This window comes from Mustela nivalis (genome assembly GCF_964662115.1).
Source record: "Mustela nivalis genome assembly, chromosome: 10".
In the NCBI taxonomy this organism is placed as follows: domain Eukaryota; kingdom Metazoa; phylum Chordata; class Mammalia; order Carnivora; family Mustelidae; genus Mustela; species Mustela nivalis.
This window is the reverse complement of record NC_139029.1, coordinates 89975200-89999291: the sequence shown is the minus strand read 5'-3', so window position 1 is coordinate 89999291 and position 24092 is coordinate 89975200. Positions and strand designations below refer to the sequence as shown.

Sequence of the window (24092 nt, the reverse complement as noted above, 5' to 3'; positions counted from 1 at the left end):
AAAGTTAGGTTAAGCTACAAATAAAACTCAATAGACAGTGTCTTAAATATGTCAGAAGCTCATTTCTCTCTTAATCAAAATCAGGAGGTAAACAGTCCAAAGCTAGTAGGAGAGCTCCATGGTTCTCAGCGATCTCAGCTCTGTTTTTCCATCATCCTTAACATATGCTTTTCACCCTGCGGTCTAAGATGGCTGCTTGACTTCAGCACAATTTCTCATTTCCAGCCAGCAAGAAGCTGGAAGGAAGAGAGGTATATTCCCTCCCTTCAAAAACACTCCTGAAAGATGCAAACTCTACTTTTACTTAAATTCTATTGGCCCATGGAATGTGAGAAGAAATAATGGCACCAATTCCAGGCCTGGCTCACAGAAACCTCCTACCCATGATCCTTTTCCTCTTCTGGTCTCTGCTGGTTGGAATTCAGTGTCAAGGGGAACTTTTGAAGTTACTTGTTGAAGATGACAGAGCCTTTAGAAGCCTGGGTCCCTAAGAGACTGTGGGCAAGAAACAAATTTTACTGTGACTTTTTGAAGTATGTTTGCCTTAATAGCTAGCATTGCCTTAATACAGAAATTGTTACAGAATAGGGTATTGTCATGTAAATCCAAAATTAGGCAAGCAATAGACAGCAAGAAAACTATTATTAGGAGCTGGAAAATGGAAACCCATGGCAAGACATTTGGTAAAAAATTTTCGTGCAGTATTTGAGAAGGCAAATAAGGTGACTACAAAGCCCATAGCTCTAGAAGAGGTTGGAAAGTGAAACGTTAGTAGGTTAAATTTACTGGCTACATTTAGCAAGATACTAGAAAAATGAGATGAGCTCATGCAATAATAAGCAGATATGCAAGCATAAATGAAAAGGAATACAGAATGTACAAAAACTTGGAGCCTCAAGGGATTGGGAAAACTGCTCTATACTTCAAAGAATAGGAAAGGATTGAAAGAGCTTTTGAGCAACAAACCCCCATTAAAATTCAGCCATGCGGCAAAGGTTAGATTGAGGGTGTAGACTTCACATTTAAGTCGCTAGCCCTCTGAGAGAGGGAGAAGCATAGCAAGAAATAAATTAAGATTGAGAATTGTCTCTAGGAAAGAACTTTAGTGTTACAGGCCTAGGGAACTGATCGGATGCAAATAGATCAGAAAGCTTTCAGATCTTGAGGAACCGTATGGCTAAAGAAACAATTTGCCTGTATTAAAAGCTGTACTATTTACAACAAATTCATGTTTCCCCACACCTACTTCACATATGGGATTAGAGGAAAAGCTTTCAGAGGGTAGAGCCAGTGACCACAGAGAACAGTATTGCAGAATGTAGAAGCAAGGTTTAGCTTGGGACCCTCCCCCACTGCCAGTTCAGGGCCCTCAGGATGCCTCCAGACAGAATTGCATCTTTGCAGTGGGCCAATGTTTCTCTTTCTCTTCCTTACCCCCTGCAAGTATTTGCTGCAATACATTAGTTCCATAATTATATATTAGGTGTGGTGGGAAGATCTCTTATGAGGTTATAGGTCACAGTGAGTTTCTCACCCTTGGCACTACCGACACATTGAACCAGACAATTTTTGTTGTGGGAGGCCGTCCTGTGCATTGTACAATGTTTAGCAGCATCCCTGGCCTCTACCCCCTAGGTGCCTTCTCCTTCCCAGTTGTGACAATAAAAAATGTCTCTAGACCTTGCCTAATATTCCCTAGGGGACAAAGTCACCCCTGTTTGAGAATCACCAGATCACATGATAATACAGAGTTGTATCCAGATCTGATGGAGAAGCATGTATAGTTACCTGGAGATCCTGTACTTTCAACTTGATGAAGTCACTGAGTCAGATATTAGGTTATTTCCCTTGCAGAGAGAGTGAGCATACCATTTCAGAAGAAGGAGAAAATGTGTGTGTGTGTGTGTGTGTGTGTGTGTGTGTGTGTGTGTGTGTGTGTATCAGACTCATTACTCTGAGATCTAGAGTCTCATGCACTTCTGGGGTGTCTGGATGGCTTGGTCAGTTAAGCATCCGACTCTAGATTTTGGCTCAGGTCCTGACCTGAGGCTCAGTGTAGAGTCTTCTTGCTCTTCACCCTCTGCTCCTCCCACCTCTCTCTCTCTCAATTAAATTAAAAAAAAAAAAAAAAAGACTCTCATGCCCTTCTGACTGAGCCAGCCAGGCGCCCCAGGTGAAATAGATATTTGATGACCAAATGGATGGACTATGTTGTAGAGTGCTAGGTCATCACCAAACATGTTTTCTCTTCTTCCTGGGTATGCAGATTATATTTTCCAGTCTCTTTGGCATAATTGAGTTCCAGCCAACTGAATGTGTGCAACTTCCAGGCCTGGTCCATAAAAACCTCATGCATGTAATTCTTTCATTCTTTCCTCATTGAATGTCTGGATGTTGATGTCAATTTGGCCTTACAAGCCGGGTGCTAAAGACAAGAAAGCCTTTACCAGCTTGGGTCTTTCTGTCAGCAGCTTATAAAAGAGCACCGCATTCATTCTCCCAAACCCCTGACCAGAATATTGGTCTGCGTGGTGACTGAGAAATTAGCATTAACTTTGTGGGCATGATTTTTTAAAAATTACTTTTAAAGATTATGGTAAAATAAATATAGAACTTAACCATTTAACCATTGATAAGTGTCACAAAGTGTACAAAGTATATTCACATTGTTGTGCAACCATCACCATCATCCATCTATAGGACTTTTTTATCATCCCAACTAACACTTTTTATGTATTAAATCATAACTCTTGATTTCCCCTACCCCCAGCCCCTGGACACCACCATTCTATTTTCCGTCTCTGTGAATATGACTACTCTCGGAACTTTATATGAATGGAATCATGTAATACCTGTCATTCTGTGAGTGGCTTATTGCTTAAGCATTTAATTTTTAAAGCCACTGAAATTTGGGATGTACTTATTGTGCTAGCAAGAATTACATAACTCTGTGGCTAGAACAGAGTAGATCCTCAAATAAATGTTTGCTGAATAAATGAACATTCAACTATTGTCACTAACTTGAAACATATGTTTAGGTCATTATGTTATATTTAATTGATAAATTCATGTTGGTTTATAGGATTTCTTTTTTTTTTTTAAGATTTTATTTATTAATTTGACAGAGAGAAATCACAAGTAGATGGAGAGGCAGCCAGAGAGAGAGAGAGAGAGAGAGGGAAGCAGGCTCCCTGCTGAGCAGAGAGCCTGATGCGGGACTCGATCCCAGGACCCTGAGATCATGACCTGAGCTGAAGGCAGCGGCTTAACCCACTGAGCCACCCAGGCGCCCCGGTTTATAGGATTTCTAATTTTATGTTTAACATAGATTTAGGAAACATTGTAATTATAATAATTTAAATTAACTTTGGGAGTCCATAACATTTTTTTCCTTATACATTGTTCATTTGAGGGAAATACTGTTATATTGCATTGTTAAGAAAAAATACATATTTTAAAAATGTTAAATCAAATTCTTGCCTTAATTTTCTATTGCCCAAAACCAAACTGAGGTTATTAAGGAATGATTATAAGAGAATGATATAAGAGTTTGAATACCATTCCTAGTCAAGCAAAAGCTTTATAATTTCATATCAAAGTAAGTATGGTAGTAAAATCACACCCTCTTCTTCGGTCCTGCAGTTAAATAGGGACATCACTGATACCTAAGTACTGATATGTAGTTGTCTTAAATACTGGTTTCCCTAATGAAAGAAAGGTTTTCAAAGAAAGAAGTAGTTAGATTACTTTCTGAGGTGCCTCTATTAACTCTAAAACTTGATTTCTTTCATCACGTTCTTTCTACCTTTTTTCAAATTTCTATAGAAAGATGGAAGATGGCCTTTGTGGCTCTTAAAAACACACACTAAATTGTACACTTTTCTATCTGAAACCACAACATTTAGTCAACTTCTTTCCAGTTGGGACATAACTACAGTGGACTAAGATGGGTTCTTTCGCTGAGCAAGTGTCATGGCCTAAATGCCCTAGACGGATAGCTTTTGGGGGATGCCTTAAACCCTGATTTGGTCCTTTCTTCCCTTGTTTCCTTCAAAATCTAATATTAAGGTAGCTATGGCAATGATTACTTCTTCATCTCTTTATAATTATCCATATCAGGCAGAACTAGATTTCTCTTTCCAGACAACAGTAAATAATAATTTCAAAAGTAAATATAGTATGGAAGTTGTAGAAAATAAGACTCTATCTCTAAGAGCATTTCAGAAATTACTGATGCTCTCAAAACAAAAACAAAAACAAAAAACAACAACAAACAAACCTGAGAAAATCTTTTAAGAATTCACACCAAACCAAACTTGAATCCTAAATCTGAGCATAATTTGTTGATTTTGATCCAAATTTTTTTCAATTTAGTAAACCAAAGAGAAATGCTTTAAAGAAACCAAACTAAAAAAGCAACCATCATATCAAAACCTATTCTATGCATTTTCTAAGTAAATTGGCAGAAGGCCAGGATACAATAACATTTTGTTTAGCTAGTCATCTAGAAAACATTTTCTATTTAAAAGTTTTTATTTATTTATTTGAGAGAGAGAGAGAGAGAGACAACGCAAGTGGGTGAGGGTCAGAGGGAGAAGCAGACTTACCACTGAGCAGGGAGCCTGATGCGGGACTCCATCTCAGGACTCCAGGATCATGACCTGAGCCAAAGGCAGATGCTTAAGGACTGAGCCACCCAGGTGCCCCTGGAAAACATTTTTAAAATTAGCATTATTTTGTACTTTTACAGCAGAGGTACAGAGATTCTAAGCACTTTTTATCTGTTATATTTTTCCTGTTTATAAAAACAAGTAAATTGATAAATTGCCATAGAAAAATAAAATATATTCTATGACAACCATCAGACAAAGACCATCATGCCTTCCATAATATCACCAGCTCTAAGTTAGGGCTAACATTCAATTTGGGCTCTGAAATGAATCAGTTACGATATAACAATGATGGAAATTGATTTAGAAGTTCCAGGTTTTACACAGACCTGTACCTTTGGGGCTAATACATTATATGTTTATAAAAAAGATTTGTTTTCAATAAAAAAAAAGAAGTTCCAGGTTTTAATTCCAGTTCTGCTTTTGCTGATTTGATTCTGAATGGTGACACCTTCCCTGAGCTCCTTTTGTTCTGCAAAATGAGGGAAATAGTCTAGACCAGCACTGTCCAATTGAACTTTCTACATGGAAATAGTCTCTGCTCTGTTCAGTATGGTAGTCACTAGCCATACGTGGCTATCGAATACTTCATATGTGGCTTGTATGATTAAATAATTGAATTTTAAATTGCATTTCATTCTAATTAATTTAAATAGCCACATATGGTAATGGCTACCATACTGGACAGCAGAATTCTAGTCTTACTCTCACTCACAAAACATTTGAGTACCTACAACATGCCAAGCATCAGGCTACATGAGAGTCATCACAATGTCTTTGCATTCAAAGAGTTAACATAGAGAAAATCTAAATAAATACTTGCTAATACATGTGCTTCAATAAACATAGGCAAAAAGCACAGAAGAGAAAGTAATTACCAGAAGGTAAATCAACTCTAAGATCCATTCTAGTTCTAAAATTATGTGAATTAAACTCAACAAATATTTACTGAGCACCTATTTTCTGTCCTGCTCATTCTTGGCTTGATTTCTAACTACAGCATTATCATTCAGAGATAGTAGCTAATGAATACTATCAGCACTCTTATTTTGTAGATTCATTCATTCACTATTTAGGAGTGTTTCTTTTGTACAAGCACTCTGCTAGATATGTATGAAAAAAATGAATTTGACAACATATCAACAGTGATCTCAAATCACCTCTCAGGTCATATTTTTAGTTGATAGTGTTTCAGATGTTACTTCAACTACTTGGAGATAAACCAGCAACATTCATTAGTATTCTTAATAAAAAAGGTGAAAATGAAAGATATAGGCATGTTTGTCCATTAAAAACTACTCATAAGTTTTGCAATAGAATATGTCAGAATAAATACTATGAGGAGATATTCCTTTGAAGATATTATTTTATGGGGAACAGACACATGAAAAAATCCTCAACATCATTCATCATCAGGGAAATACAAATCAAAATCACAATGAGGTACCACCTTATACCCATCAGAATGGCTAAAATTAACAACACAGGAAACAATAGATGTTGGTGAAGATGTGGAGAAAGGAGAACCCTCTTATACTATTGGTGGGAATGCAAACTGGTACAACCACTCCAGAAAACATTATGTGGGCTCATCAAAAAATTAAAAATAGAGCTTCCCCATGACCCAGGAATTGCCCTACTGCGTATTTATCCAAAAGATACAAAAATACTGATTTGAAGGGTTCATGTACCTGATGTTCATAGAAGCACTATGAACAATAGCTAAACTATGGAAAGAGCCCAAATGTCCATTGACTGATGAATGGATAAAGATGGGGTATATATAGTAGAATATTACTTATCCAACAAAAAGAATGAAGTTTTGCCATTTGTAACTAAGTGAATGGAGCTAGAATATGTTATGCCAAGTGAAATAAATCAGAGAAAGACAAATACTATATGATTTCACTCATATGTGGAATTAAAGAAACAAAACAAATGAATATAGGGGAAGTAAAGGAAAAATAAAATGAGGGAAAAACAGAGAGGGAGGCGAACCATAAAAAACTTTTGACTACAGAGAATAAACAGTGTTGCTGGAGGGGGAAGTGGGTGGGAGATGGGTTAAATGGGTAATGGCTATTAAGGAGGGCACTTGGTGGCCTGTAACATATAACCCTGGGTGGGTGTTATATGTAAGTAAAGAATCATTAAATTCTACTCCCAAAACTAATTCTATACTATAATATGTTAACTAACTTGAATTTAAATAAAATCTGGAAGAAAAAGAAAGATTATTTTGTATTGTTATCTAAATATAAATATTCATTCCTTTTCGATGTTCTTTTCTCTTTTTATTGCTATCTAGCTACAGTATTAACTCCAATATTTTTCTATCCATTAGATTGTCTTCTTTATATAAAACTTTTACTTGCTTTAAATGTCTTTATTGGATTTGTACCCATTTATTTATTTAACTAGTATGCAATTATTCAATAGAGGGGGACAAAAGCCAGTAATTGTTCAATCTTCTTTTTCTTTTAACATTTATTTATTTATTTTAGAGAGAGAAAGAGAGAGAGAGAGTGGGGGGGAGGGGCAGAGGGAGAGAGAGAATCTTAAGCAGACACACGCCCCCATCCCCACCCCACTGTGTGCAAACCCCAGGCAAGGCACTACCAGACAACACTGAGATCACAACCAGAGCCAAAATCAAGAGTCAGATGCCTGACTGACTGAGCCATTCCGGTGCCCCCAAGTGCTGAATCTTCTAAAGGAGTTGCGGGTAGGGAAAATAAAACAGAAGAAACCTGAGAAAGAGGTATTTACATAACTACCAGAGTACTTCAGGGGAGGAAGCAATTAGTTCCAGATGAGACATTAAGAGAATGTTTTGTGGAGGATGTGGCATTGAGCTAGACCTTGAGCCTTTAAGGAAGCGTAGGTTCTATCAATGCAGAGAAGGAAGGAAAGGCCCCTTCTGTCTTGAGTCAAGGCAGACAGGCAGAAAAGTATGAGGTTAGGGAGAAGAGTCAGAGTGGAAAAAGGGAAAAAAGAGCTGTGAAAAGTAGAGGAAAACCAGGCTGGAATCGTAGATTGTGGCCAGAACCTGGTTTTAAATGCTAGACTGGGTAGTCTAGACTTTATTTTGTAGATTGTGGAGTGTTTGAGCAACAGAATGAAAAATCAGAGACGTTCGTTAAGAACATTGCCGTGACAGGAGTATTTAAGATTATACATTGGGTTAGGGAGAGGCTAATAGAGGGGCCAGTCAGAAAGCTAGTTACTATAGCAGGGAGACCATAGGCTCTAAATTGGGATATTAGCAGGGACATTAGAGAGAGAGAACTCAGGAGAGGTTATTGTAAAACTAGAATCAGTAGATTCCAGAAACCTATTGCATATGATGATGGAATAAAGGGAGCAAATAAAAAAAAAATGACTCCAATATTTTAAGTCTCTATGACGAGAGGATGGTGGTACTTCAAGCTAATTTAGGTAATGCAGGAGGAGAAACAGATTAAGATTGATACAGCAAATATGTTCTTGTGAGGAAGAAATATATTTATATGATATTCTGGAAATATATATATTCAATTGAAGATTGAACTGAAGCCAGTGATGAAAATGGGAATTGCACTAGGAGACATCTTGAATTTTGCTCTGTGATAATAATGAGTGTCCAGGTTATTTATATTCAATGTTGTCTCCTTCATTATTTAAGTATATTTATGTTCTCAGACTGATAAATTGGACAAATGCCTCTTGTAACCTTAACCTGACCTTCTTGGTTAGCCAAGTGTCTGAGGTATATAGATTTTTTTTACTGCATTCAAAATCTTTAACAAAGGAGATACTTAAAATAGCACAAAAGATCTTTATCTTTAACAACAACAAGGAAAATGCCCATCCATGGATGGGCTTGATTTAAGCTTTTAGCTTACATATTCTTTAAGTTCTTAAACTCAGGGGCTTTCTAGATTAAATCTGTTGTGGTTAATATAGTTCAAATAAATAGCCCAGAGACAAGTACTGTCATTATTATGACTAATGCAATCAAATATAATTTCCCAGTTGGAGATAATAATTTTTATATATAATTTTTCTAAGAAAGAATATTCAGGTTTCAGTAGAATTGGTTAAGAAAAAAAAGTGTTGTTGTTTTTTTTAGGGTTTAATCATTGTTTTACTAGAGTACTTACTAACTAGGTGGTTAGGGATGATCTGTTAAAGTGAGTCCATTTATAACACAAAATGTTCTAAGCATGACCTTCCTCCATATCTGTGATTTTTAATTTTCAATGTAAAAAGAATTATAGTAGGACTATGCAGAAGGCCTACTATTTATTCTGATACCTTTAATGCCATATTTAACATCACATGTCTTAAATTCTCCTTCGAATCTTAAGAGCTATCTTTATAAAAAGCTATTTTTGTTATTGTTGTTTGAGGGAGAGGAAGGCCAAGACTGAAGGTACTCTGAGACACCCGGTATCATTTCCTCTGTTTGGCATGCTTCAGAATCCTAGCTAAGAAAAGATGGGAGGTTGCTTTGTGGGAATAAGAACACTGCTACATGCTTGGCAAATCAGTTTGGCCAAAGAAGATTGTAGCATAATCTCATCCTGATGGTTTTACCATCAGCAAAAGAATGCAAAATAGTAATGTGATGATAAAAAAAATAAGTGCAGACTTGATTTCTGAACATGTATTTTAGTTAATCACACATGTTTATTTGTGGAAATCTTTGTGGGGGCCTTGTACTAAAGTGATAAGCTGGGGTTAGAGCAAGAGGGATGTTGCTGCCTCCCAGATAGTTATTAGTAAAATGGGGATATTGTGGTTATGTGGTACAGAAGAGGCAAGGGCACGAAGAAAGGGATCCTATCTGTCCTTGTTGATTAGAGTCACATTTTGTATTGAAGAATACAGATGTGCTTTGACTTAACACTGTAGATGTGTTCCTGAAAAGTTGTGCATAAGTTGATTCTTTTGTTGTTAGTGAAATCCGGATTCTATGCTATATTTTCAGAATTCCTTTACTTTAAGCTCTGATTGATCTTTAATTGGCAGAGGTTTCTCAGACTATAATTCTAAATTTATCCACTATTTCTTACCTCTCCTGTAGCCAAGCCCTACTTTGTTAATCCTAACACATGTTTACTGGTTATGATTTTTAAATTCCTTTATTAGTGAAAAGTGTTTCTTCTACCATATCAATTTAAACTGTGCAAATCTGTATTTCTGTTATTCCATATATTTGCTGGTATTACTATCCTATAATAACAGTAATGATATCAGCACACATTGAGCATTTACTATGTAGTAGGCATTGTTCTAGTCTAAGCACCTTCATGTACTCATTTGTTCAAATCTCACCATTCCAAGGTATATATTATTCTTTTGTTCTACAGATGGAGATATGCAACTCTCAAGTTTATACAGTCGGTAAGTGGTAGAGTCCCCTTATACCAGGGTTTCCTAAATGAGGTCCACAGCTGTAATTGAGTCAAACTTGGAAGGCTTTATGAAAGTGGTCTGCCTATATTCCATTTTCTGCCTATATGCCATTAGCTAGAACTTAGTCACGGGGTGGCTCCTAACTGCAAGGGAGGCTGGGAAATGTAGTCCAGTTGTATACCTAGGAGGAAAATGGGAATGCTTTGGTAAATAGTTAAGCAGTCTCTAGCAATACGACCAAACTAGTAAACATGCAATTATATAATTTGTGAAAAATGTTATAAAATAAAACAAGATGTATGAGTGAGATTAATGGAGTCAAGGTGGGGAGCAATTTCAGGAAAGTCCTTTGTAATAATCAGATAAGATTTAAACTGAGAGCTGCAAAATGAGAAGACAAAGAATGGTAGAAGAAAGAACATGCAGCACACCATAGAACATATTAAAGAGTTAGCATTTAATCTTAATAGCAATGGAAATACATGATATTTTAGTGTTTCTAACAGGATGTTAAACCAGGACTCTTGCTGACTAACTGATTCTGCTGACCTTCAAGGATCTCTACATTGCAAAGTGAAGTGTGGAGTCTGATCATTCATGGCAGAATTACAGAGAAAGGGCTAAAAACCAGTTCTGTGGGTCTTACTCCCCTGCCTGTCTTAGGGGGATAAAACTTAAGGGACTGAGAAGTTAGTTGAGATTTAGAAGCTACCCACAGAAAAATTTTTCAGTGCATTGTGAGTCTTCCCAACACTCATAGGAAATCAGTGGGACAAGTGTTTCACTTCACCTCAGTCTTACTGAGGAAGGCTTTAAGTGGACAAGAGGAGAGTTTGACTTGTAGCCCATGATTCCGTGGAACACAGAAATACTTGGAAAACAGTTTAATGGCATCAGAATAAAGAACTGCGTTTGGAAAGTAACTATAATCTCTTCATTGGCATCTTAAAGGTATGAAATCCTTGGTGGGAATATGTGTTGGGTTACTTAAAACGGGATCATGTCCAAGAGACCTTCTGCCTAAACCAGACTACCTTAACCAAAAGAGGCTACAGTTGACCCATCAGAGGCAGAAGGTGAGGCTGAGACTGGGCTTTCTGCATAAGTGTCCAGTTCAGGTATAGGTTTTGCCTACTTCAAGGAAGCTATAGTCAGGGGAATTCACAGCAGGATATCCAAGATGCTCATAAAACCAACCCCTGAGAGCAGGAGTCAACTTTAAACACCGGCCACAGCCAGAGTATACCAGAGCTAGATTACAATTGTGCCTGTCAAAGACCTACCTCTTATCTCTCCCTTCTAGGTCCCCTCCACCCCTGGCTGACCAAAGGTCGTTGGAGAGAATGAAGGTTCGCTGATCCTTGCTGCAAAGGCCTCCAGCCCGAGAAGTTTGGGTGGGTAGTAGGAGGAAGCATTAAGGGCAACAAAATTCAGACTTTTACCTCAGACACCAGACTGGGCATTTTTATTACTGAACTGAGACTACTTTGTGACTAATAAGAAGAATTTTGATTAACTGAACATACCAGAATAGTCAAGGGAATTTAATTTCCCTAGGCATTAGGAAAGAACCTTTCTGCCGAGCTGATTTGATCAAGCTTTTGGGAAGAAAAGAAGAAAGCTGTTTTCTGTTCTCACCTTAGGAGAGTTTCTGGTCCTGCGTAAAGTTTACTTGTTTTAAATAATCACACTAGCTGCTTAGTGGCTATCAGACTATATAGGCTGACAGGTGTGAATGCAGTGGGTGAGTTAGGAGGTAATTTCTGGCTTCTCCACCTCCTTAGTTGTGTGACTTCAGGCAATTCACTGAACTCCTCTGTGCATCATTTTCCCCATCTTTAAGTGTTGAGGTACCTGAACACCTTACGGTGTTGCTGAGAGGGATAAACGAACAAACATTTAAGGGTTTAGAGGACTGCCTGACCTGAAGTAACTATCATGATGTTTTTTTTTTTTTTTTACTTTAAGAATTATTGTTGTAGCAGCCCAAATGACAGATATTAGAGACATGAAAGTTTATGATATATTTTATTTTTTAAATTTATTTATTAGAGAGAGTGAGAGAAAGAAAGCACAAGCTGGGGGGGGGGTGCAGAAGGAGAGGGAGGAACAAACTCCCCTCTGAGCAGGGAGCCCGACTCTGAGCTTGATCCCAGGACCCTGAAGGCAGATCCATGACCAACTGAGCCACTCAGGTGCCCCATGATATATTTTAAAATTATAGTCAATAGGAATGTGTAGGGGATGATTGAATATGGAGAATAAGGTAGAGGGAAAGGACAAGAATTACTCCCAGGTTTCTAGCTTGAACATTTGCATGGAATTGCGATTATTGAGATTGAAAAGGACAAGCATCGCATACAGTCTTCATTAAGATTCCTGGTTGCTGATGCTTTTAAAGTTTGCATTTTAATAGCATTGAAAGATTTGGACACCACAGTAGTTTTTCTGAAATTGAAAATGCTCTAAAACAAAATCACCTTCTGACCCTTGCCCCATCACTTTAGAAAATGGAGCAGGGCAGATAGGTAATTGTGTGATAATATGTTTTTTCTTCCAAGAACCAAGAATGACCTCAACGGGCAACCAATCTTTGTAAAATAAATGTTGTCAGAAAAAATGGCATAATATTAACAATTCTAAAACTAGCATTGTTCTCTTTGATAGCTGTCCTCCAAAATTTAATTGTTCTATGTTTGATAAACTCAATAAATTACATAATAAACTTATCCAATGGGGGATGCAATATAGTTTTCGATTTTTTTTTTTTTTTCAAAAGCTCACACACCAATGCACAGATAAAATTTTAGCACTTACTGGTTTAAGTGACTTTAATGATTTGTCACCTTACCTTTGCTGTAGGTAAGTTGATCTTTGTAAGCAAGGTAATGGCTTTCTAGTCCTAGAGATACACTGTGGAGATAAAGGAAACTTTTGTTCTTTGGTATTAACTGATACTGTGTTCTTCTCTGCCCTGTGGTGACAAGATCTGTGTTGAGAACCAGAATTTCTCTTCTGCCTGAGGTCTTGCTGATAGTGTCTTTATCAACTTCTCCAGCCTCGCTAGCAGCTAGAAGAACATTGCTATCAGATGCCAGAGCTAACCAATGAGTAAGTGGCTAAGGACTTTTATCCCAGGCTTTGTGTTTTGTAGAACCTTTTGTAGATAAGCATAGCCCCTCATTATCAGAACTTTCCTCCCAGTTCTTAACAGCACTGCAGAAGAAGATTCTGTGTCCTCCAGGGCCCTTGAGAGTGAGAAGAAGCAGGTTGTTCCCTGCAGACTCCATGTTATCCAGCACAGAGCTGGATGTAGAGCTCAGACTCACAACCCTGAAATCATGACCTGGGCTGAAATCAAGAGTGAGATGCTTAACTGACTGAGCCAGCCAGGTGCTCCTATCATAAATTTTTAAAAAGTAATTTTCGGGATGCCTGGTGGCTCAGTCAGTTAAGTGTCTGCCTTCAGCTCAGTTCGGGATCCCAGGGTCCTGGGATTGAGTCCCACATTAGGTTCCCTGTTCAGTGGGGAGCCTGCTTCTTCCTCTCCCTCTACTGCTCCCTCTGCTTGTGCTTTGTCAATTAAATAAATGAAGTGTTTGAAAAGATTTTTATTATTTCCAGGGTAGGCTGGAATTTCCAATTGTCTTTTCTTGTATCTTGTTGAAAAAAAAATACACATTTTCTTTATCATATTACTGATACTATCCATTTCCATAATCATTATATCTTTTGCACAGGCCACATTTCATTTTTCTTCTTGAGGAAAATTGCACTCAAATTGCACTTGAGGCCCACTGATCAGTCCTCTTCTGATTTAGATTGTAAACACTATGCACAGCCTCACCCTGGAATTATTTTGCATTAGGCACCCGGGTTAGTTTCAGCTTTTTTATATTCCATACCTCTCTCTTTGTTTGTTTCCACCCCATGTCTCTAAAATATATTGGACAAATTTTGGGGGCACCTGGGTGGCTCAGTCAATTAAGCATCTGCTTCAGCTCAGGTCATGATCCTGAGGTCCTGGGATCGAGCTCTTTATTGGGCTTCCTGCTCAGTGGAGAGCCTGCTTCTCTCTCTCCCTCTACCCCTTGCTGCTCCCCACTCCTGCTCTCTTGCTTACTTGCTTCACTCCTGGTTTCTCTATCTGAAATAAACAAACAAACAAATAATTTTTAGAAAAACAACAAATTTTCATCCGAAAACACAGATGGGAGATGAAATTTCTGAGTACTTGTAAATCTGAACATGTTTTTAGTATGCCTTCATGTTGACATAGTTTAGAAGAGCACAGAATTCTGTATTCAAACATTTTATTGTCCTCAGAATTGTGAAGGTTTGGTTCCACTATCTTCTGGTACGATAATTATTGACAAGCAGTTTGATATTAGTTTACTGTTGTTCCTCAATAAGTGGCCTTTTTTGCTCTTCTTCTCCAAAGGCTTTAAAAGATTTTCTCTTCTCATTTTCACGGCAGCATCATCCACAATAGCCAAAATGTGGAAACAACCTAAATGTCCACTGATGGATGAATGGATTAAAAAAAAACTTAAAAAACAAAACCAAAAAAAGGACAATGGAACATTATTCAACCATAAGAAAGAAGAAAATCCTGACACATGTGTCAACATGGGTGAATGTTGAGGACATTATGCTAATGAAAGTAAGCCAGTCACAGAAGGTCAGACACTGCATGGTATCTAAAGTAGTCAGATTCATAGAGGCAGGGAGAATGGTGGTTACCAGAGCTGGAAGGAGGGAAAAGTTGGGAAGTGAGTATTGGGTATAAAGTTCCAATTATGCAAGATGAATAAATTCTAGAGAATAAATTCTAGAGATCTGCTGAACAACATTGTGCCTATAGTTAACAAGACTATAGTCTATTATACATTTAAAAATTTGCTAAGAAAAAAAAAATTTGCTAGAAGGGCACCTGGGTGGCTCAGTCATTAAGCACCTGCCTTCGGCTCAGGCTATGATCCCAGGGTCCTGGGATCAAGCCCCATGTCGGACTCGTGCTCAGCAAAGGGTATGCTTCTCCCCCTCCCACTCCCCTTGCTTGTGTTGCCTCTCTTACTATGTCTCTTTCTGTTGAATAACTAAATAAAATATTTTAAAAAATATTTGTTAAAAAAGTAGATCTCATGTTATCTGTTCTTTCCACAATTAAAAAAATTTAACTAAAATATCTCTTAATATTTGGTTTTAAAATTGTGATGTTATGTCTAGATGATTTTTTTATCCATTTTGCTTGGCATTCATTTATCTCCTTTACTAGGAATACTTATGTCATTCCTTAACTCTGGAGGATATATATATATATATATATATATATGTATGTATGTATATGTATACGTCCTCTGGAAAATATCTATAGCCTCCTGCATATGTATATAGGAGATATATATATATATATATATATATATATATATATATCCTCCTGTATATGTACATATCTTCCTGTGTATGTGTATAAATATATATATACGTGTGTGTGTATGTGTGTATATATATATGTGTGTGTGTGTGTGTGTGTGTGTGAAAAAAAAAATATATATATATATATACACTTCCTCCAGAGTTAAGGAATGACATATACATATGCGAACTTTATGGAAGTTTTCACATATATATGGAAAACTTTAATTTTAGATGACATATACTATGGAGAGCTAAAAAAAATTAAGGACTACTTGTTTTCTTTTTTTTTTTTTTCCTTAACAAAATAGAATTCACTATGTGGAAGACTCTTGGTATGCAAATGTTTAACCATTTTTGATTAATTAGAATGAAATCTAGTGTGATTATGATTAGTGAATGAATTTGTTTGGAAAGTCTTATTTTATTTATGAATGTAAAAAAAATCAAGGTAACTATAAACTTGACAGATTTATTTAATTTTTCACTATGTTTTGTTCTTCACTATAACATTTGTGACCTGGGAAGAATTACATTGACTCACATGATAAATTCCAAGGCATGTTGTTTCCAAGTGAGTTGCGCAAATTTTATTTTTGCTGAAAATTGCATGTTGAATCAATGTCATGTCCTCATACAACTTCTTAAGAAGGAAGTTCTGATTTGAAATTGTATCATTTCTTTTAAAATGAAGAGCAATGCTTAGTAAATAAGATGTTGATGACATCTTTTTAAACCATTTCCTCTCCACTATGTCTTATTAAAATAAAATCTGTAAGTCACTTTGAAAATGCTATCAGGGTTTCCAATAAACCATATATTAGAATTAACTGAATTTATGTAACTTTTCCACTTGTATATCTTTTTCTACCATTTGGGTCCAAATCCAAGCTACTCAGCTTAACTGAGATTTTTCTGAGTATATTGGTGTACCATCTTTACATTACTCATTCATTTAGTGACTGAAAACCTCCTTTAATTTACTGTATGAGAATTAATCACCCATTGCTTCTAGGAAAAAATAAAATAATAACAATATGATATATAATATATAAATATATATAAACATAAATATGTTTTAAAGGCTATTTTTTTCTTCTCTGTTTTATCTTTTGGATCTTATATTTGCTGGGTATTGCATCTTTGGGATTTGTTTTATCTTTTCTCTTCAGTTTTCTCTCATTTTATATTTAGCTTTATGTCTTAGGAGTGGTTCTAGACTTTGTTTTTGTAACTCTTCCACTGATTTTTAAAATTTTCAGCAATTATACATTTTAACTTCTAAGAAGTCTTCTTTTGTATTTTTATTTTGGTATGTGTTGGGAAGTTTAGGATGAGATGTGGGAGCATCCTGTTTGAACTTTGTGGAAGCAATATCTTTTCAAATTTCTCTGATAATGCTAATTAAAAAATTTTAAAGCTAATTTTTCTCTTCTAATAATCTCTACTCTTTCCCTAAGATTAGTGCATGTACTATTTATCTCCGTCTTCCTTTTATGCTGCTTGGTTTCTCACTTGAGATCTTGAGTTGCTCGTGTTTAAGAACGGGACTCTTCTTGATAGCTTTTAGGAGTTTCTTACTATTGTATATATAGATCTGTCTTCCTGTGGGATGGCTCAGTGTATATGGGAGGGATCACTGATTATGGGAATGCCAGTTACCCAGATAAGCCTCCAAACTGCAATGGCTTTACACAATAGATTTGTTTCTCGTTAGGGTCATAGTACAATGCAAATGCCCCTGATAGGCAGGTGGGCTTTCTTGCATGTGATCATTCAGAGGCCCAAAATAGTTTCCCCTAATATATCCTGGAGCCTTAATGGCCTCTGCTTCCAGCTGCCAGAAGAATAAATAAGAAAGTGAAAAGTCACACCTACTTTCTCAAAAACCCTGGCTGGAAGTGACACACTTCCCTTCTACTCACATTCTACTAGTTAAATGACCACCCCTGGGTGCAAGAGAGACTGGAAGATGAGGTCCCTGGCTATGCACCCATTTCCCAGAAATATATCATCCTGAAGAATGAGGAGCATAAATTCTTAGTGGCCAGCCAGTCCCTGCTTCTATAAATAGATTTAACCACTGTTTTTCTTCATTTTAGCATAAGAATTTTGGAGCCTTTTAGATTTTTAGAGGGGGGAGATTTGGCACTTCAAAATGCCAATCTAGAGAGAGCTTTACTTGGGGCACTGGCATCCAGCCTGAGCATTCCTGATTCTCCTCAGTTTGTTCAGCTTTTTTATGACAAAAACCTTTTGGCGGGGAGGCCAGGGAGAGCAGGGGTCCAATGCTAGTTGGTATACCATGTATTAGAAATGGGAGAGGAGGATGGGGACTGTTGGTTGGTGTGTGGTGCAGTCATGTATTAGACACAATTTCAACGAATCCCTCTGTTTTAGCCTCCGCTCTGACTCCTGCTCTCTGATGCACCTGGCAACTCTCGAGCTGCTGAGGATTTCTGCCAGGAGACTGACCTTCTCCTACACTGAGTGTCCTTCCTGTATTTCCTGGACTGTATTCTCTATTATCTAACCACAGGTTTTTAACCTCTTTCCATTTTCCCCATATTGGTTTTAATCTCTCATCTGCTTCTGTTCTCTTTATTGTTCTGCCTTTGCTCCTGTGTTATCTTTAGGTGTCAGAAGATAGGAAGCTAGGGTAGACAAAGCTTTTTTTTTTTTTTCTTCTTGGATTTATTGTTTTGAACTTGAGGCACCAGTACTTTTTTCTTGAGGAGGAAAATCCCATGTTTTCTTATAGGAACCATTTAAGAATTTGTCCAGAGTTCTCCAGAGTTTTATTTATTTACATTCTTTTTTTTTTTTAAGAGAGAGAGAGAAAGGGGAGGGAGGGAGGTTGCGATGAGCAGAGGGAAAGAGAGAAAGAATCCCAAGCAGGCTCCATGCCCAGAATGGACCCCAACTCAGGGCTCGATCTCACAACCCTGAGATCATGACCTTAGCTGAAATCAAGTCACATGCTTAACTGACTGAGCCACCAGGCATCTCTGCATTCGTTAACCTTCTTAGTAGTATAACTTTACTTTCTGCTTAGTTGTTTTTATTTTAATTTCAGTGTAGTTAACATACAGTGTTATATTAGTTTCAGGTATACAATATAGTGATTCAATACTTCTATACATTACTCAGGACTCATCTTTGTAAGTGTACCTTTTTAAAAATTTTTTAATTATTATTTTAAATAATTTTTTAAAAGATTTTATTTATTTATTTGACATAGAGGAAGAGATCACAAGTAGGCAGAGAGGCAGGCAGAGGGGGTGGGGGAAGCAGGCTCTCCGCTGAACAGAGAGCGCAATGTGGGGCTCATTCTGAGGACTCTGAGATCATGACCTGAGCCGAAGGCAGAGGCGTAACCCACTGAGATACCCAGGCACCCCTACAAGTGTACCTTTAATCCCCATCACCTATTTCATCCATTCCTCCACTGCCACCTCCCCTCTGGTAACCACCAGTTTGTTCTCTGTAGTGAAGAGTCTGTTTCTTGCTTTGTCTCTTTTTTTTCTTGGTTCATTTGTTTAATTTCCTAAATTCCACATACGAGTGAAATCATATGATATGCAAGTGGTGAGATTTTATTGTTTTTTATGGCTGAGTAGTAGTATTGTGTGTGTGTATATATATATAATATCTGTATATTATATATATATACTACTTATTTATCCATTAATCTATCTATGAACACTTGGACTGCTTCTATAAAATGGCTATTGTAAATAATGCTGCAATAAATATATTATTTAATTATAAATAATATAAAAATATAAGAATGCATATATCTTTTTGAATTAATGTTTTTGTATTCTTTGGGTAAATACCTAGGAGTGGAATTACTGGATCATGTGGTAATTCTATTTTTAATTTTTGAGAAAACTCTCTACTGTTTTGCATCACGACTGTACCAATTTGCATTCCCACCAATAATGCATGAGGGTTCCTTTTTCTCCACATTCTTGGCAATACTTGTTTCTCGTGTTTTTCATCTTGGCCCTTCTGTTGGGTGTGAGATATCTCATGGTAGATTTTTAAACATATTTATTTATCTAAATAATCTCTACCTCCCAATGTGGGGCTCAAACTCACAACCCCAAGGTCAAAAGTCACATGTTCTTCTGAATGAGCCAGACAGGAACCCCTCTCCTTATAGTTTTGATATACATTTCCCCGATGATGATGATGATGATGATGATGATGTTGAGCATCTTTTCATGTGTCTTTTGGCTATCTGTATGTCTTCTTTGAGGGAATGTGTATGTTCATGTCTTCTGCCCAGTTTTTAATTGGATAATTTGTGTGTGTGTTGATTTGTATATGTTCTTTATATACAAGAACTGACTATTTTGGTACTAACCCTTTATTGGGTATGTCCTGGGTAAATATCTCCCATTTGGTAGGTTGTCTTTCAGTTTTGTTGATTGTTCCTTTGCTGTGCAGAAGCTTTTTTTTTTTTTTAAATATGGAACGCTTCACGAATTTGCATGTCATCCTTGCGCAGGGGCCATGCTAATCTTCTCTGTATTGTTCCAATTTTTAGTATATGTGCTGCCGAAGCGAGCACCAGAAACTTTTTATTTTGATGTAATCCCAATAGTTTAGTTTTGCTTTTGTTTCCCTTGACTCAGGAGACATATCTAGAAAAATGTTGCTACAGTTGATGACAGAAAAATTGCTTACTGACTATGCCCTATGCTTTCTTCTAGGATTTTGATGGTTTCAGGTCTCACATTTAGGTCTTTAATCCATTTGAGTTTATTTTTTGCATTGTGTGAGAAAGTGGTCTGGTTTCATTCTTTCACATGTAGCTGTTCAATTTTCCCAATACCATTAGTTGAAGAGACTGTCTTTTTCCATACTCTTGCCTCCTTTGTTTAGATTGATTAACCATAAAATCATGAATTTTATTCTGGGCTCTCTATTCGATTCCACTGATTTGTCTTTTCTTGTACCAGTACCATACAGCTTTATACTATATCTTTATATTATACTATATTTACATACTATCTATACCTTCATAGTACATCTTTATACTGTATCTGGGATTGTGATATCTCCAATTTTGTTCTTTTCAAGATTACTTTGGCTATTCAGGATCTTTTATGGTTCCATACAAATTTTATGATTATTCATTCAACCTCTGTGAAAAATGCTGTTGGTGTTTTGATAGGGATTGCATTAAATCTATCAACTGTGTAGTATGGACATTTTAATAATTTTTTTCTCTCAGTCCATAAGCATGGACTATCTTTCCATTTGCTTGTATCATCTTCAATTTCTTCCAACAATGTTTTTTTAGTTTTCAGAGTATAATCTTTCACCTCCTTGGTTAAGTTTATTCCTAAGTATTTTATTATTTTTGGTGCAATATTAAATGGGATTGTTTACTTAATTTCTCTTCTGCTTTATTATTAGTGTATAGAAATGCAACAGATTTCTGTATATTGATTTCTGCATCTAGTAGTTTTTTGGTGGCATCATTAGAGTTTTCTTTACATAGTATCATGCCATCTGTAAATAGTGACAATTTTATATCTTCCTTACCAATTTTGATTCCTTTTCTTTCTTTCTTTCTTTCTTTCTTTCTTTCTTTCTTTCTTTCTTTCTTTCAAGATTTGTTTATTTATTTTAGAGACAGAGAGCACAAGTGAATGAGAGTGGTGGGAGAAACCCAAACGGACTCCCTGATGAGCACTGAGTCCAATGTGGGGTTCGATCTCAGGACCCCAAGATCATAATCTGAGCTGAAATCAAGAGTTGGACCCTTAACTGACTAGGCCACCCAGGTCCCACTTTTCTTTCTTTTTCTTATCTGATTGCTGTGGCTAGGGCTTCCAATACAATGTTGAATAAAAGTGATGAGAGTGGCATCCTTTGCGTTGTCTTGATCTTAGGGGGAAAGCCCTCAGTTTTTCACCACTGAGTGTAATTTTAATATAATTTTTCATATATGGCATTTGTTATGTTGAGATATGCTCCCTCTAAAGCTACTTTATTGAGGGTTTTTACCATGAATGGATGTTGTATTTTGTCAAGTGTTTTTTCTGCATCTATTGAAATGATCTTATGGTTGTTTAATCCTTTCATTGTTGATGTGAAGTATCACATTGATTGATTTACAAGTATTGAACCATGCTTAAATTCCCAGAATAAATTCCACTTGATCATGGTGAATAACCTTTTTATGTATTGCTGGATTCAGTTTGCTAATATTTGGTTGAGGATTTTGCATCTGTGTTCATCAGAGATATTGACCTGCAGTTCTCGTTTTTGTAGTGTCTTTGTCTGGTTTTCTTAGCAGTAATGTAGGACTCACAGAATTAATTTGAAAGTTTACCTTCTCTTCTATCATTTGAAATAATTTGAGAAGAACTGATATTAATTCCTCTTTAAATGTTTGGAAGAATTCACTTGTGAAGCTATGTGCACTGGACTTTTGTTTGTTGGGAGTTTTTGATTACTGACTCAATTTCATTGCTGCTAATTAATCTGTTCAAATTTTCTATTGCTTCTTGGTTCAGTTTTGGGAGGTTAAATGTTTCTAGGAATTTATCCATTTCTTGTAGATTGTCTAAGTTGTTGGCATATAATTGCTCATAGTATTCTATTATAATTGTTCATGTTTCTGTGGTGTTGGTTCTTTATTTCTCCCTTTCATTTCTGATATTTTTATTTGAGTTCTCTCTCCATTATTTTTTTTCAATGAGACTAGATAAAGATTTATCAGTTCTATTGATCTTTTCAAAGAACCAGCTCCTTGTTTCGTTGACCTGTTCCATTATTTCTTTAGTTTCTATCTTATTTCTGCTCTAATCTTTATTATTTCTTTCCTACTACTGGTTTGGGGTTTTGTTTGTCATTCTTTTTCTAGCTCTTGTGGATGTAAAGTTAGGTTGTTTATTTGAGATTTTTCTTGCTTGTTGAAGTATGCCTGTATATTTATAAGATTCCCTCTTAGAACAGTTTTGCTGCATCCCAAAGATTTTGGACCATTGTGCTTTCATTTTCATTTGCCTCCATGTGTTTTTTTTTTTTTTAATTTAAAAAAAATTGTTTAAAAATTTTTATTTTTTTATTTGACAGACAGAGATCACAAGTAGGCAGATGGGCAGGCAGAGAGAGAGAGGCAAGCAGGCTCCCGGCTGAGCAGAGAGCCTGATGCGGGGCTCCATCCCAGGACCCTAGGATCATGACTTGAGCCAAAGTCAGAGGCTTTAACCCACTGAGCCACCCAGGTTCCCCCCCTCCTTTTTTTTTTTTCAAATTTTAAAAGCCAGATACATTTTTAAGAGATTATGCCTACAATAAATAAATTATGTAGTGATGGAACATTAATAAAAAGTTGATGAACAAAAGACACATTCCAAGAGTTCAGGAGTAGAAAGAACAGAAGAGCTCTTTTTGGTTTGGTTTGAAGTAGGAGAAAAGGGAAACAGGTGTGTTGAAATTATTTTTCAGGTGAAGGTTTCTGTCAGTTGAAGCATTATCATTGGCTTCTTTCTCCCTGCTCCAAAGCAGTCTTTTCTTTCATTGGCTTCTGAGATGTGTTTAGTCCTCCTCTGTGTAGAGGTGATACATCAGGACTACCACCAGTGCTGAGATGGCTGGGATCACCCAGCTGGTCCACCAGCTAGAATTAGAATCAACAGTAATAATGACAGTTTCTGAAGGCTTAGTTATCTGCTGTGTCATCTGGATGAAGTTCCTCAGTGATTTATGTTTTGGACAATTCTCGACCACCTGTAGAGTGTCCCATATCCTCAAAACTTTCAGTCATACCCCCTCCAGCTTATTCTCTTGATACTTCTCCCCCACCAAGATGCTCCTCCAAAAATTTGGTCAAATTGTACACCTTCTGGTGCAGAATCAACCAGGAGCTCTTGCTGCAGTTGTGCTTCTGGATCTCTTGCAGTGTGTGATACTTCATAGTCTGGTCTGACTGCTCCGACATTTCAGAACATGGCAAGCCTTAGGCCAGGGAAACATCAGCTGAGTCTGGAGGAGCAGAGCACACATCTCAGCTAATGGGGCCCAGGACATTCCTGGGGTCTTGGCCTTGTGCCCTGCCTCCATGTAATTTTTTATTTCTTCCTTGATTTCTTGGTTGGCCCATTCATTGTTTAGTAGCATATTGTTTAACCTCCATGTATTTATGTTCTTCCCAGATTTTTTTGTGGTTGATTTCTAGTTTCATAGTGCCATGTTTGGAAAATATGTAGGGTATGACTTTGAATTTTTTTAATTTGTTGAGCTTTGTTTTGGGCCTAATCTATTTTGGAGAACGTTTCATGTGCACTTGAAAAGGATGTGTATTCTGCTGTTTTAGGATGGAATGTTCTGAATGTATCTGTTAGATCCATCTGGTCCAATGTGTCATTCAAAGCCACTGTCTCTTTGTTGATTTTCTATTTGGATGACCTATCCATTGATGTAAGTGGGGTACTAAAGTCCCCTCTATTTTGTGCTTCTTCATATACTTGGATGCACCCATGTTGGGTGATATCTTCTTGTGGAATTGCTCCCCTTACTATTATATAATTTCCATCTTTGACCCCTGCTACAGTCTTTGTTTTAAGGTCTATTTTGCCC

General features: G+C 36.8%; 1 pseudogene across 1 annotated transcript; it reads right to left on the bottom strand.

The window, feature by feature from the left end:
* Positions 1-23051: 23051 nt before the first annotated feature.
* Positions 23052-23454, bottom strand: LOC309842140 (cytochrome b5 pseudogene; annotated as a pseudogene). The gene has a single exon. The product of its transcript is annotated as a cytochrome b5 pseudogene (transcript).
* Positions 23455-24092: the final 638 nt, after the last annotated feature.